At 37.8% G+C, this 16,088-nt stretch overlaps 1 long non-coding RNA gene across 1 annotated transcript; it reads left to right on the top strand.

Annotated features, from left to right (window-relative positions):
- Positions 1–1,022: 1,022 nt before the first annotated feature.
- On the top strand, positions 1,023–2,267 carry LOC147155409 (uncharacterized). Its single transcript, XR_015092273.1, has 2 exons — positions 1,023–1,482; positions 1,563–2,267. It is a non-coding gene; the product is annotated as an uncharacterized LOC147155409 (long non-coding RNA).
- Positions 2,268–16,088: the final 13,821 nt, after the last annotated feature.

Genomic DNA, 16,088 nt, shown 5'->3' with positions numbered 1-16,088 from the left:
TTTTTCACAAAATCCTAATGTATAACCAATGCTGTACATTCCTCAAGTATAATGGGATAAATAACATGTTTTTCTCTTTTATTTCCTTTTCAGCTAACGACGACATAAGTAAAGTCCCACACCTACACTTTGCACATTGTACACCAGAACAGTGATCTACTTGGAAAGCTCAAACCCTCAAGTGCCATTGCCCCAGAAACATGGAACACACATAGAAAATTATCGGGAACACTGATCCTAACTGAAAAAATTATTTACTGATTTTAACACGGATTGGTTTGTTACAACTTACAAACAGACATGCAGTTATGTTACCAGTGGTTACATTTATAATCGGGGCTTTCATAACCAGGTTAGCAAAAAATAAAAAACGTCTACGATGGGAGAACTTGTTTTAAAGTACTAGTAGCTTGTTTTCAATCAAGATGTTGCTTTAAGTGTAAAAACTATAGAACAGATCAATGAACTTCGTCTTGATAAATCACATGTTTACATCGATCTGATGAAGGTAGCGGAGCATGTACACGGAAGATCGGAATATGCAAGTAGTTGACCAGAAATCTTCATTCTGGAATGTAAAGCCTTTTTATTTTTTTTACAGTGTGGTGTTGATTAAAGCACAATTAAAAGCTTTGAAAACAAATGTTCCAATTAAGGTAAAAATTGAAATAGAGGCTAATATTCTATTTTGGATTCATAGTTTTATTCTTGACTTCAAAAAAGCCCATGCCTCACCAGTCACATCATTGATTAATTAGTCGATCATTTTCCTTGCCATCATCAACTAATATATAAAGCTCTCAATTTCCCACATTCTACCACACAGTAATTTTAACAAATGTTTTCCACAAGTTGTCTAAAATCAAAACAACAGTTTGCTAAAGAAGACATGTCGGGCTTTTTCTTGAAAGGAACAAAATCTATTTTGACTACTACCACTCAGATGTGAAATAATAGAATTGTTGTCTTTTGTTGGTAGTTCTCCAAGAGGAACCCACTGGAGGAGGAAGAGGTACTGTAACATCACACGCACATGTGCTCACATGGTCCATGTACTGCCAATCACTGGGAGCAAATCTACTTGTTCATCAAAAACAACTAGCATTGCTGTGCCTTCACCAGTAGATGCCAGCAAAGCACAAATGGTTGCTATCACTCATGCGCTGTGAGAAAATGCTGTGAAAACTCACCAACAGACTCAGAAGCGTCTCGATGTTATTCCACTTAATGGTTGTAGTAGTCTAGATATCACTTTAATTGGGCTGATGACATAAAATTGCCACTCAAAGAGAAAAACAGCAGTTTTCCATCGACATTATGCATAATTTTGTTGTGGACTAAAGCAAGTCACGTTCAACTAAAGAGTAAAGAAATAAGTAATTTAGTTGTTGTGTTTCTTCGTATTGCCCAACAGTGTACGGGCATATAAAAGCTCAGGTTATCCATGCCCTGGGAGTTAACGTGACAGAGATCATCCAACAAGTAAGTGCATGCAATACATGACGCGCCCAGCAAAGAAGTACACATTCTTGCTCTTATTATGAATGTTTGTTCTCTCACAGTTCCTCATTGATTTAACCAGTGGAATATGCCCGGAATGCGAAATTGAGATCAATACAACGGTAACCCAACAGCAGATCCTGGCCTTAGCCTGATGGAGTTCTAACTTCTCCATGTGCAACAGAGGAGATGCCAAGTGTTCCAGTTTATCAAGAGTGGCGTATGCTTGCCATGCACATAGGGAGGACTTAAAGGCATGCTCAACTAAATCTGACAATAAAAGAGTATACCGGCATATTGCTATGAGAAAAACTTCTTCTTTTTTTCAGATCTGGAATGACATGCAGGACAAACATAGTACCAGAATATTATTCATATTTTGAGTGAGTTGATTTTTCTGGACAAATAAGTTTTTGCACTTAATTTTGGTTTGCTGTGAATCCAATTTGTGCCATCCTTGACCTTGAACTGTCTTTTTTATGTACGAGGGTATGAGGTTATTCTTTGATTATTTAAACCCTTTATGTTGAAGGCTATTTTTTTTTTTAATACATGGGCCATTGAGAGATGCATTTGTCAGACGAGGCCCATTGAATTATCATGTGGTGCAACCAAAAAGAAATAGCCAATGTGGGACTTTTATTTTGAAATACATTTAAAGACAGGAGTTTGTATCATCCACAAGACAACCAAGAACCCATGGAAGCATCTATCAGGTTTGTCTCACAACTATGTAAAATAAATAAATAAATAACTTTTTAGCAACATGTATGTATTTGGACATCATGTGGTATTACCTGAAAAAAATGTTTATATATATTATTCCCCAACAAATTTATATTTTTATTATAATTTTACTTGATGTTTTGTTTAGTTTCGATGGTGAATGTAGCCACAACATGGCTAAAGGAGCTTGGCGGGGTTATTGGCCCAAAGTGTCCCTTTATCTATTTATTTATAGTTTAAAAAAAAAATATATATATATATATATTATGATTTGCTTTTCCTTTGTTTGTGAAAGTAATTTTGTTGCCTTGCAAGACTAAAATTCAGCAACATAATTTGCATAAAACAAATGATTATGATCTTGGATGACGCGCTCTCATTCGAAGCCAGGTCGCTCACCGCTCCACCTTCTGTCAGGAAGTTGTTCGCCATAAAGTTGGCTCTGAGGGTACGAGGAACATGTATCCCACACTTTCATAAAGACCACGATCCTTCCCATCCACTTTCGCCACTGCAAAAATCTCCGGTGACCGGTGTACTGCTTCTGCTACAACTACTGATGCGTGTAAGGTACACAGAATATGTCGGAATTTGTATCTAGCTCAGAATTTTACTAAACCCCCCTTCCTGAAGACTCCAACTCAGCAAGGCAGACATTGTATTGATGCTATCCGCTAATCATGTAAACAATGAAGTCACACGTTTTGTTATACTTTAACAAGGGCTGGCAAGCGCTAGGGGCACGTAGGTCTGGGTTGCGAGCAGCACGGGTCTAACCGCGCTGTAAATAAATAAATAATGAAGCTTCTGCTCAATGCGAAAAATAAAACAACTCTCAGTAGATGTTTGTAACTTTTTTTCTGTTAAGCTATATAAGTCTTGTAGTATGTATGTACTCAATTATAGCTGAATTGAAATGTACTTTAAAGGGATAGTTCGGGGGTTTGGACACGAATCTGTATGGCAGCCGCCATCCTCACCTAAAGTGGTGTGGATCAGCACTGACAGTGTCCTGTGACTCGAGACATGGTTTGGTGTCGGTACCGGATGTGATCGGTCTGCTAGATTGTATCGGGGTCGCCTACAGATGATGTCACGCTACAGGATTGGCTGGAAATTGTCCATTGACATTTGTTCAATAAAGTTATATGATAAAAAAATTTGACGGTAAAACATTGGAAAGAAATGATTAAATATGTTATTGAAATATACAAATGAATGGACGGAAATTGTAAAAACGTGAATAAACCTAAGAATATAAAAGCAAGATACTTTAAGATTAAAGAAATAATAAAATTGATAGAAGCGCCTTCGCGCTTGCCGGTGACGTCACTAATGCAGCGCTAGCTAAATGCGCGATTTACTTCGGTTTGGTTTCTTTTTTACTATCTTGGCCAATTGATTAGGTACACCCAGGATTCTGGTCAATTCATTAGGTACACCCTGGATTCTTGCCACTCCGCCCACCCAGGGCGGCGGCCATCTTGGCCAATTAATTAGGTACACCTTGGATTCTCGCCACTCCGCCCACCCAGGGCGGCGGCCATCTTGGCCAAATAATTAGGTACACTAAGGATTCTCTCCCCTCCGCCCACCCGGGGCAGCGGCCATCTTGGCCAATTGATTAGGTACAGCCAGGACTTTTCAGTCACAATTTTTTTTTATTTGATTCTTTTCCAAATTTGTAGCGTGTGACTATTACTGTGTTTTTTTTGCTGATTATGGTTTATTATTAAATACTATAACTTGTCCATTTCCTTTGCTAAAGTAAATGTTTTCTTTTATAATATTGATGAGTTCTTCAAGATGCGCAAACAGTGACTGTGCGCATGTTGTCTCCACAGTTTCCTCAGGGCACACATACACATATAAAAGTAATTTGTAAGATGTTAATTTTAAACCCTAGTTTTAAACCCTAACCCAAATAAAAAAGCCTAGTTTGAAACCCTAACCCTAATGTAAAACCCTAGTTTGAAACCCTAACCCTAGTTTAAAATCCTATTTTGTAACCCTAACCCTAGTTTAAAACCCTACTTTGAAACCCTAACCCTAGTTTAAAACCCTACTTAGAAACCCTAACCCTAGTTTAAAACCCTACTTTGAAACCTTAACCCCAAGTTTAAAACCCTTCTTGAAACCCTAACCCTAGTTTAAAACCCTACTTTGAAACCCTAACCCTAATCCAAACCCCTACTTTAAAACCCTAACCCTAGTTTAAAACCCTAACCTTACTTTGTAACCCTAACCCTAGTTTAAACCCCTACTTTGAAACCCATACCCTAGTTTAAAACCCTACTTTGAAACCCTAACCCTAATGTAAAACCCTAGTTTGAAACCCTAACCCTAATATAAAACCCTAGTTTGAAACCCTAACCCTAGTTTAAAACCCTACATTAAAACCCTAACCCTAGTTTAAAACCCTATTTTGAAACCCTAACCATAGTTTTAAACCCTACTTTGAAACCCTAACCCTAGTTCAAACCCCTACTTTGAAACCCTAACCCTTGTTTAAAACCCTACTTTGTAACCCTAACCCTAGTTTAAAACCCTACTTTGTAACCCTAACCCTAGTTTAAAACCCTACTTTGTAACCCTAACCCTAGTTTAAAACCCTAATTTGAAACCCTAACCCTAGTTTTAAATCCTACTTTGAAACCCTCACTCTAGTTTAAAACCCTATTTTGAAACCCTAACCCTAGTTTAAAACCCTACTTTGAAACCCTAACCCTAGTTTGAAACCCTAACCCTAATGTAAAACCCTAGTTTGAAACCCTAACACTAAATTAAAACCCTAGTTTTAAACCCTAACCCTAATGTAAAACCCTAGTTTGAAACCCTAACAATAATATAAAACCCTAGTTTGAAACCCTAACCCTAATGTAAAACCCTAGTTTGAAACCCTAACCCTACTTTAAAACCCTATTTTTAAACTGTTCAGCTCATTGAAATGTTAGTTAAAATCAAATGTGTGTGCGTGAATGTGCATGTTTCTTTAAGGGACAGTAAGATACTTTTAGTTGATTATGGTTAACTTCCACATTTATTGACCGATTGATGTTCAGCTCATTTACATTTAAAAAAAAAAATAAGTTAAAAAAAACACACACAATACACACACATTATTATTATTTTTAAATGAAATGGAATGGACTGCTATTTAAATAGTGCTTTTTTACCTATACTGCCTGGTCTGTCACTTTTGCATAGCAACTGCCTCAGCCAATCATCTCTCACTGTTGAGCTCAACTCAGCCCCTTTTTTTCTTGGTGTACTCAAGGCTTGGCCTATATACGACTACTACTATTGCAAATACTATTACTACTACTACTATCTTGGCCAATTGATTAGGTACACCCAGGATTCTGGTCAATTAATTAGGTACACCCTGGATTCTCGCCACTCCGCCCACCCAGGGCGGCGGCCATCTTGGCCAATTAATTAGGTACACCAAGGATTCTCTCCCCTCCGCCCCCACCCGGGGCGGCGGCCATCTTGGCCAATTGATTAGGTACAGCCAGGACTTTTCAGTCACAAATTTTTTTTATTTGATTCTTTTCCAAATTTGTAGCATGTGACTATTACTGTGTTTTTTTGATGATTATGGTTTATTATTAAATACTATAAATTGTCTATTTCCTTTGCTAAAATAAATGTTTTCTTTTATAATATTGATGAGTTCTTCAAGATGCACAAACAGTGACTGTGCGCATGTTGTCTCCACAGTTTCCTCAGGGCACACATACACATTTAAAAGTAATTTGTAAGATGTTGATAAAAATGGGTTAATGGTGTAAATCAACAAATTCAAATTGGAAGGTTCATTTAACTAGATTGTTTTATGTTCAATATACTTTTAAAAAAAAATCAGTGACATGTACAATGTAGCCAATAAAAAAATATATAATACTGGATATTTTGTAGAAACATTTCATCATTTGTAAAGATTTGTCTGTGTTGAATAATTTAGACAGGTGATAATTGCTGAAATTAAAATAACAGATTCATCACATTATTTTAAATACATAGTAATTAAAATATGTGTCACTCCCTTAACACTGAAAACAAAGATATGAATTAGACAATGGTTGGTTCTTTTTAGTGGTTAAAAAAGTGGATGTTTGAATTACAATTTTTATCTTTTTATATGTATTTATTTTTTTATGTTGATGTGCAAAAAACACATACAATTGGTCAAGCAGCGCATCCACCACCAGACGGCCTGTCCTGTATGTAGCAGTATGTCCTACTCGCAACCCGCGAGTGTTGTATGACACAATCCGCATTATTGAACCTTGCAGCTGCACGCAGCGCAGTTGCCCCCTTAAACTGGTCTCCTCGGATGCAGCGCGCTCCAACCTCACCATCCGGCTGCAACCCATCTTGTGATAGTTGGGACTTCGCGTTGTCTTCTCTCGCACGTTTTTTTCTAATCCTAACCCTGATTGGTCCGCTTTTTTCCCTGTCTGTGCTGTGGCCAATGACATTCGCTTGATTTTGGAAGGTTCTAGACGACGGACCCCTCTTGCTGATAGTTGGAGTTCGTGTTGTCCTATCTCTTTTCCCTGATTGGTCGTTTTCTGCTTGTCTGTGCTGTGGCCAATTAAAGACGCATGAATGAGACTATTTTAGAAGGTTCTCGACGACGGTCTCGTCCCATTTCATCTCGTCTGAGGTAAGTGTTGCACGGCAATTATTTTTAGTCTGATGTATAATGCTAAATAAGTTAGATTTTGCAAGTTTTCCCCATCCTAAACTACATCACGTTAATACTGGCGATGTATTGAAACGTATTTGATGTGTTTGAATATGGAGGTAAATATGGTGCAAAACTAACTTGTGCAAAAAATTTGTACCTGTAGAAAAAAGTCTAAATTTGTATCTGTAAAAGTCGTGATTTGTATCTGTAAAAAAAATGTGTGCCTGTAAAAAAAAAAATTGTGTCTGTAAAAGAAATTTGTACCTGTAAAAAAAAATGTGTATGTGTAAAACAAATTTGTATCTGTAAAAACAAATTTGTACCTGTAAAAGTCATGATTTGTATCTGTACAAAAAATTTTTTGTACCTGTACAAAAACTATAAATTTGTATCTGTAAAAGTTGTGATTTGTACCTGTAGAAATGACAACTTGTAGTCAAAGAAGTCGCCACTAGGAGTCACAAGTGGGTTTTCTGCTGCTGTTCAGTGACGTGAGTTTTGCCCCATTTGTCGCGCTACAAATGGAGCAAAACTAATTTGTACTTGTAGAGCGCCGTGATTTGTACTCGTAAAGAAGGGGGCGGGCTCTGGTGTAATGAAGGGTTGTTTTGACCAATCAAGTGAGAAGGATTTGAGCGGATTGGAGCGCAACCTCATTGGTTTAGCGAACGACGGTGGCGGGACTCGCGGAAGGATACAAGCAGGACACATCGTCGCCAACCAACATACATATTAAGAATACTTCAGTCTCTTTTGGTTTTTGCTATTACAAGGTAAGTATTATGTTACTTCATCATTCTTTCAAATATTGTTGTTTAAACGATGGTCATCCAACCTGTTTTTATGATTAGCATCACATATTTAGCTTTCTAGCTAGCTGGCATTTGATTTCATGCTAAAGCAGTCTAGTCATTATCGTCATTTCTGGCGCCACGGACGTAATTTCATCTCATGCTTTGGAATATTGTGGCTATATGACAACAATGAACAACTAAACTACTTCATTATATGCCAAGAATGGTGCAGTGCGCTGCTCCCCTGTGTTGGTTAAAATTGTTATTTCTTGTATTAGTTAGCTGGCTAACAAACGAATTCATGTAGCTCACATATGCGCCATTGACAGGTACTAGAGGGAAGATGCACCCAATCGATGTTATGTATGTACACATTTGACTCCATAGTGTTCTTTATCTTGTTTTGCCTTCTAGAAAAATGACCGATCAGAGCAACAGCTCTTCGCTGCAGCAGCAGGTGAGCGGAATATCGCTACTGTCTTGACATTAATGGTGTGTTTTTTTTAAGTGGGTGGTCGACATATAGTTCACCAGCGCTCCCTTGAGCTTCTCGTAGCTTCAACTCAGTGTCTGAGTTCTTTTCAGGTCTATTTTGCATACAGTATTCAGCACGCACACCATGGGCCTGGTGCGGTTCTTGTCAAAGTAATAGTTATGCAGTAGTCTAAACGCAAAGTTGTGAGCCTGATGTAGTTTAATTTAGGAGAGTTACCGGTAGCAAGTTTATATGTATAGCATATATGTATACAATAGTTACATAACAACTAACGGGAGTTTCCATTTTTAATATTAATTTATCAGTTATGATGCCGTACTACTACTACTGTTACACTCAACAGGACGAGCATTTCGAATAACCCAACCAACCTTAAAAAACAACAACTGGCCTTTTGTAAATAATTCAGGAAAATGAGACGTCATCCCTTGATTGTGTAATTTGACAAATTCCTCAGGCGTAGGTGGTATCACTTTCTTAGATGTGGTAATCATGAGCCAGTGTAATTAAGTAGGGGTGTGAATTGCCTAGTACGTGGCGATTTGATCCGTATCACGATTCATAGGTCACGATTCTATTCGATACCAATTAATCCTGATACGAATCTATAAATTGTTTATTGCGTGTGTTTGTTTTTAACTCAAATTTAGAAAATACTCATCAGTTAACTTGTACGTGTACACTGTAAGATTTGTATGAACATTTATTTATTTACTAATACTAAACTTCAGGTTCATAACTGTGAGCCACTGTATTTAACAACAACCTGTTGAAATCTGTTTGATGTTTGAACAGTATTGAAATAAAATATTAAGGCTTAATGTCCATTAATATAACATTCTTCCATGTTTAACGTATGAACCCTAACCCTAAAGTAAGACGTTGGTTGAATATTTCCATTAAAAAAATTGAGGTTTAAAAATAGATTCGGCCGCGTATCAAATCAATTCAAGAATTGTGCTGTGCTCTGTAATTTCGTGATATATTGCTGAATCTTTTTTTAACACCCATATAATTAAGTCATATTAGTATCAAACACTTCACAAAAAAGAACAGACATACTGCAACAAAATATTTACTGTATATTAAATCTGAAATATGATGTACTATCCAATATGATAAACAATGCAATATTAGTTTATGATCATTTACAGTCCAGCTGGTTTTCAAACCTCAACATCAAGAAGCTATATGACTTCCTTAGAGGATCTATCAGCGGACCCGTTACTTAAGCTGACCCATGAAATCTTTTCAGTGGTCCATCCTTGTTCCAAGATGTGTCTTTAAAACAATTTACTCCCTCCTTAAAACGGCTGCATAAGAAAATCTTTTGAGTTGCTTCCAAAGATTTGAAGGACAACTTGGAGCTCGTAGTTGTATGTTTCAATTAAGACAATCGAGATGAGCCCTTTTGTGTGATTTGTAGTGCTGTAGTTGGTTGTTTCCCCCTCTTCTTTGGGAATGTCTTGTATTTGATCCATTAAACAATTATTTAATTAATGTATATTTTCATTTTTCAGCTGTTCAGCACATGTGACAACACATCCATTTAGTCACTCAAAAATCTCATGTTCCAGCTGTCTCTAATTGCTGTATGCAGCCTTCACATACCTCTATATTTTCAGAATACACTAAATGTGGAATCAGCAGTCCGTGTGCTGCTTGACTGCTTAAGTCATCAGCTTGGAAGCACCACAAGTTCTTCACCTGTTGCTCAACCTACATCCCAGCACACTGTTCAACCAGCAGCTATGAGGCCTACCAGCAGTGTCATAGCCAGACCAGGCACAGTGCAGCAAGAGATGCAGAGGTAAGTGGCCATTACAATGTGCTAGCTTGTTTTTGAAAAATGGAAGCCCATATTACATTGGTTAACGATATTACGATTTTAGAATGAGAGTACTCATGTGGTATGTAGCCTTAAAAAACAACAACTTTGTACCATTGAATTTAATTTTTTTTATTAAATATAATATATTTAGAATATATATTTGTCTTTGAGTCACTGACAGATATTAGATCCTTGACAATTTAATGTTCACTAATTAAAAACTTTTTGTGCTTCATAGATGTTTCCCAGTGTTTGCTTCTCGAGGTCAGAAGCGCAAAAGAAGTTTGGCAAATCCTCCTAATGTTTCTGTGTGTAAGTTGATAGAACTGCAGTTCTGTCTGCTATCAACAAACCTGGAAAAAACGCCAAAAGAGGAAACTTTTCTCTTGGAAGCGGGTCTTGGGAGGAGGACCATAAATATGGGTGACAATGCCGATCACGCAGAGGTAAGCCTAAAAGACAATTCTACACTTGAGTCTTGCCATTGTATTGTTTTTTAATGTTTTGTTTCCTTCTGTATATGTGTGTTTCCATTACCCTCAGATTTGCGCAAAATGCAAGTTGTGCAAAAGCAAACTGTTAATGGAAACACTGTAATTTAAAAAAAATGCAAATATCGGCCCAAAAAATTTGCTTTCCCATGGTTTTTGAGACATGTCTAAATACAAGTATTTCGCAAAAGTGTAATGAAAATAGTGTTGCACGGGATACCGGTGCCAGTACCGTACCTTTATGTTTTGGTGTCAAAAACGGCTCGGTATAATTTTTTTCTTAGTACCGGTACTTAAAAAAAAAAATACGAGACAACCCGCCAACTCTTGTTTTCTATCTACCGATATGTGGAAAACGCCTTAAGTAAGCGACACGCCTCTTTTAGCGTGTGTGCGAGAGGGCGCAGGAAGATAGCTTCACGCACTGAAGCGCTTGCTGGACGTGCACTCCTCGTGGAGAAGCATGAAGCGCTAATTAAGCTTATTAAGTGTAGTGCTCGCTGGACGTCCACGTAAGCTATGCAACAGCATTGGCATTGCCTACGCATGTTTTCAATCAGCACACGAAGAACACGTGTGGTTTTCAATTTTCAGTTTTAGAAAGGTTTTGTGACAAGAGCAAATGTTTTTCGTGAAGAAGCAGAAGAAAAAGCAGCAATCATTCCTTCAGTGGACTTAGGCACGGTGCGTTCAATGAACAGGCACACAGTAGGATATCACACTTATGCATAGTAAAAGCTCAGACGACTGACAGAGCAACAGACACAGGTTGTGACGCATTTTTGACACTTCCCTTAAAAATAAGTGGAGTTTGAATTATTTTGTTCCCAATTTGTAGTATTTGATGATGCATTCGACTAATTAGGAGCGAAATGGAGAAGAGCCGAGACATGCACGAACAATCAAGCAACGTTACATTGAGTTATTGGAGTGCCACTATTGCCAATTTTTAAAACGGATGACATCAAATGCAGTCAAATATAGCACTTCAAGAATACAGAATGCAATGTGAAAGCACATACAGTATAAACATAAATATATACCGTATGTACATAAATTTAACATGTATACATCCCAATATTTCAAATTAATAATAAGTAAAAATAATTTGAAGTTCTTTAGCCAGTTTTAATTTTGCTGCTTTTGCTGATGTTTTAGAGTTTTGTCTAGCGTTTCAGTACCGGCATTGAGGTATTTTATGCAGGTTTTAGTATCAAAGTCAAAATTTCGGTATCGTGAAAAGACTAAATGGAAACCAGTGTTTTCCCCAGCATTTTAATAGAGCGGCGAGCCGCCAGGCTTTTCTTGACCCTCGGCCAGGCTAAGCGTCCCTGGAATTAACCGGGTACAAAAAGAAAAAAGAAATTGCTCCACAAAATTCTAAATTCGCTCCTTAAAGAAAGAAAAAAAAAGGAGAGGAAAAAAGAAATTTGCTCCTCAAATGAAGTCATGATACGCAAAACTGCTCCGCAATTACTGCAAATAAATAAATTAATTCTGATCCTTGTGCGCATTGACTCCCTCTGTCAAACGGACAACGAATTATAATCTTAAGATGTCGGTCGGTCTGTTTGGTTACCCTCCCGATACCGTCATTTGAATTTTCCACCATATCGCAAAACTGTTAATTTTCATTTGCAGCTAACAAAGTTTTATGAAAATTTATACATATAACAATTAACTATGTCAGCAGCACTTGCTTACTACTTTCAGATAAGCAGACTGCTCCAAGAAGAATATCCCAGGATGCGAGATTTACAAGGTGGCTGGTTTCTTAAAAAAGTTACAGGTATGGTTCTTCATTGGATACTGTTGAATTATTAACATTGTTTTTCAGTTTCAATTTATATTTTAGCCGTTTTGGATTTAGTTATAGCTGTGTAGCTCAATGAATAGTATTGTCTATTGTATTCTTATCTGTCTCTCTTGCCTGGGAAAGAGGGAGTAGAGTTTGTACCAGTCTCAGTCGGTCGAGTCCAAGGACAGGCTGACTTATTATTGTTTAGGTCTAATCTGATTTGTATTCCTGGGAACTTCTGCCTTTTTATGAATGGGAGGGGAGAGGAGACTTTTCGTATTCACCCACTTTTCAATAAATAATGATGTGCAGGAGAAGGAGGGACACACACTTTTGAACAGAACACTGCTTGGGTGGCTTCATTTGTGTGATCAGAAGCTTCTGATAATTATAATACCTTTGCAAAGGGACAGAATCTCACCATTCAGTTAATTGAACACGCAAAGAGTAGAATACAAATATTGTAAACTCTAACAATACATACTTCAATTTTCTTTGATTTAATTTTGTTTTTTATACCAAGCTCTAAATTATCCGACAGTGTGACACTTCGAGGCTGTGGTTGCCAAATAAGGCATTTGGTCCCCTTCATCTGAAGCCTTGTTTACAGCTTTTCTCATTGATGTCTAGTGAAACCTGGCAGTGTATAATGAAAATGAACTGCCATTCTCAGATGCCAAAATTAACCACACTAACTTAAGTGTGCATCGGGCAGCAATATACATGCATTAATGGGCTTTTGTTCGTTTAACTTGTTCAGGTTCAACGCTGCCAGTTGTTGCAAATTAAGATAAGTTGGTTAATCATGACTACATGGACAATTAATTGCATTATCAAATGTGATATATAAAAAGAAAAGCACGTTGCGGATGATGCCTGAATCCATTGGTACATTCGTGTCAGTAAGATAGCCTGAGCACACACAGGTTGTCATGTGTGTTTGATGTAATGGTACACGATGTCCTGTTTGGTGCGCTAACACACTGCCACGTGTAATGTAAACATTAGTCAGTTAACTCGTGTTTTTTAACAGCTAAAACAAAGCTACTGTACGCCCGTAGTTAACATCAAAACAGGAACACACATGCTTGCTCACAACTTTCTCCGTTTACGAACTCAAATTGACAATTCCGAAGTTCTGGCATCTCTTATATTTCCACAATGTAACACCGTGACAACAACGTGACAAGCATACAAAGCAGGCATATTGTTAAAATTATAGTTTTTCACGTTCTCAAAACAAAACAATCCTCACAAATCAAATTACGACGATCCAAAGTCTAATACTTTTCAACGAGTGGAAAGCTTCATTTCACCAACGATAATTTCTGCACTTGAGGAAAGTGGAAAATCGGATTTATCCCACTTAGATTGTCAGTTCCGACCTCAAAGCGTTCAAGGAAAATGCACAGTAAATACATGATATAATATGTTCACGTGACACAATGTGTTTTGGAATGACTGTATTAACCAGAACAAATAAATTACTGTAATCAGCAATCTTTGCTGTTTACATTTGCCTCTAACGCTTTTAGGCCAGAACTGGGTCACTCCCAGTGGGATAAATCTGACTCCAAACCATATGCAGTATATGACTGCCATTTTGACGTAGCATCACAATTGTCAATGAAAACACTGAAAGTTACAAAACATGACATATTTGTCACAAGGCCTCAGCAGAAACTCATAATCTTTGAAAATCCCCCCCTTTCAGGTACATACCTCTTTTTTTAATTTTGTTGATCAATTTAATACTTCTAAATTATGCCTACTAATGCCACAGAATGGTTTCCTAGTATTATTGCAACTTTGCGTAGTTGAATTAATTGTGAGTGTAACATTTTATTTATTAATGTCTGGAATGCTGTTACAAGCTGCAAATTTAACCATCATAGTAATTGTCTTTATTATAATTATGTGCATACACCAACGAATTGAAGCTGTAAAGTAATGATGGTTATTTAACTGCAGCAAGTTGGTGATGCGTTATTATTCTGAACATGATCTAAGTAGTCAAGTAATCGCCACAACTGTTTGTGATCAGTGGAATTGCAAACTACCGATAGTTTGCGGCATATCAGAAATATATATATTTTTTGTGAATATCTGAAAAGGTTATGGTGGTATATTTTGTTTGTTGATGAAAGCCCTTCAAGTTTGTATAGTTTCTGTTACGGTGTGGTCACGGAGCGGCGTGGTGTCTGTCGGCGTGTGAAGTGGAGGACCCAAAATGCAGGGAGGCAGGAGAACCACAGCAGGAGCGAGACTGGCGTGCTTTATTTTTCAGAAAACACTAACCAGGGTACTGGTTAATGCTAACTAAACAACAAACTGAAAAGTTACAAAATCAAACTGACAGCCAGAACTCCGGTGGTGACCGTGACAAGCGGCAATGATCGCACGCCGACTGATCACCACCCGGGAACTAAATACACCCACACTAATTGGGTAACTCGCCACACCTGGGGCCAGGCACAAGTGGCCGAGGGCCCGGATTGGTCAACCCGCGGAAAGGCTGGAACCCACTCAGGACCAATCGGGACCCTCAACCAAAACCAGATCTTCCCAGACATGACAGTTTCTTTGTTTGTTTTTCTTACTTTTTAAGGAGGCGGTGGACAAAGAAGATTAAATCCTGTGGCTCAAGGTTCACAAAGATACACTGCCAAATCTCTCAAAACTGCTTCGAACAATGGGAAAAATGTGCTGTACATTGTCCCTCTTCAAGAAGAAATAGATACTACCCCACTGCCGTATGATGCTGCTGAGTTCAACAAAATGCCCAAAAATGGATGCATGACCTGTGGCCAGATGGTTCCATTGCCCCTGATCCAGGTCCACATTGAGTCCTGTAGAGCTCATGTAAGTTGTCTTTACAAATGTTTCCCTAATAGATAAAATCAAATTATTACATTTGCTCAGCTGTGGTAGCATTTTTTCCCTTTATCTTTGTAGTCTAAGGGCTATCTTTTCGTACCCAGCTCTAATATAGTGCAAAGCTCAGTCTACTCTGCACTTGGTTTGATTTTTGTTGTATTTGACTACTCCTTTACTGGCCAATGATAATGGCTCTACTTATTATTTCAGTTCATTGTGAGGCACACGGCCTACATCCATACGTACGTTCGTGACTGGCTGAATGTTGGCTGAATATGCGTGGCAGGAAGTTCACGTAACTTAAAGGCGCATGTCAAATTTTGGAGTGTTAAAACAACCATATTTATCACCCACACATGCTTAAGAAAAATGTTAAAGGACAGGAGGCACTACTGTGGCACAATGGCTGTTGCCCCTATTTTTCCTGTTTTGTCAAATAATGATGACGGTTTCGGGACGGAAACGTAAGGTTTCACCTTGAGCGTGACGTCAGGCGTTTGCACGCTCTCACGCTCTGCAGAAGCGCTGGCAAGGTGGAAGTGTTTGGGGGTTGTTTCTAAGAGTCCGTGGGAAAAACAAGTGTGTGCGACAGCGGATATAAAAGTGTGTAAAGAGATAAAACAAAAATATCACCAAAAAAATCAATAATTATCTTAAGCGGGTAAATGAATAAGTCAATTAAATGAAAAAAAAGTAGGTAAGTAAGTGTGTTTTAAGAGTGGGTAGAGATGAAAGTGTCCTAATATTTAACGGAAGTTCAATCCATGGGGAGAGATTTTTGTAAAATCTCCCAAACTTTCTAGAGAGGAAAATAATGTGCTGTTAAGCACAATTTAAATTTAAGTAAAACAAAAAAGTTGATTATCTAGAAATGAAAGT

The sequence above is a fragment of the Leptonotus elevatus genome, chromosome 22 (genome assembly GCF_054856555.1).
Source record: "Leptonotus elevatus isolate MCC_2025b chromosome 22, RoL_Lele_1.0, whole genome shotgun sequence".
In the NCBI taxonomy this organism is placed as follows: Eukaryota; Metazoa; Chordata; class Actinopteri; order Syngnathiformes; family Syngnathidae; genus Leptonotus; species Leptonotus elevatus.
The sequence above is the reverse complement of the archived record's forward strand: the minus strand, read 5'-3'. Positions and strand labels throughout refer to the sequence as shown.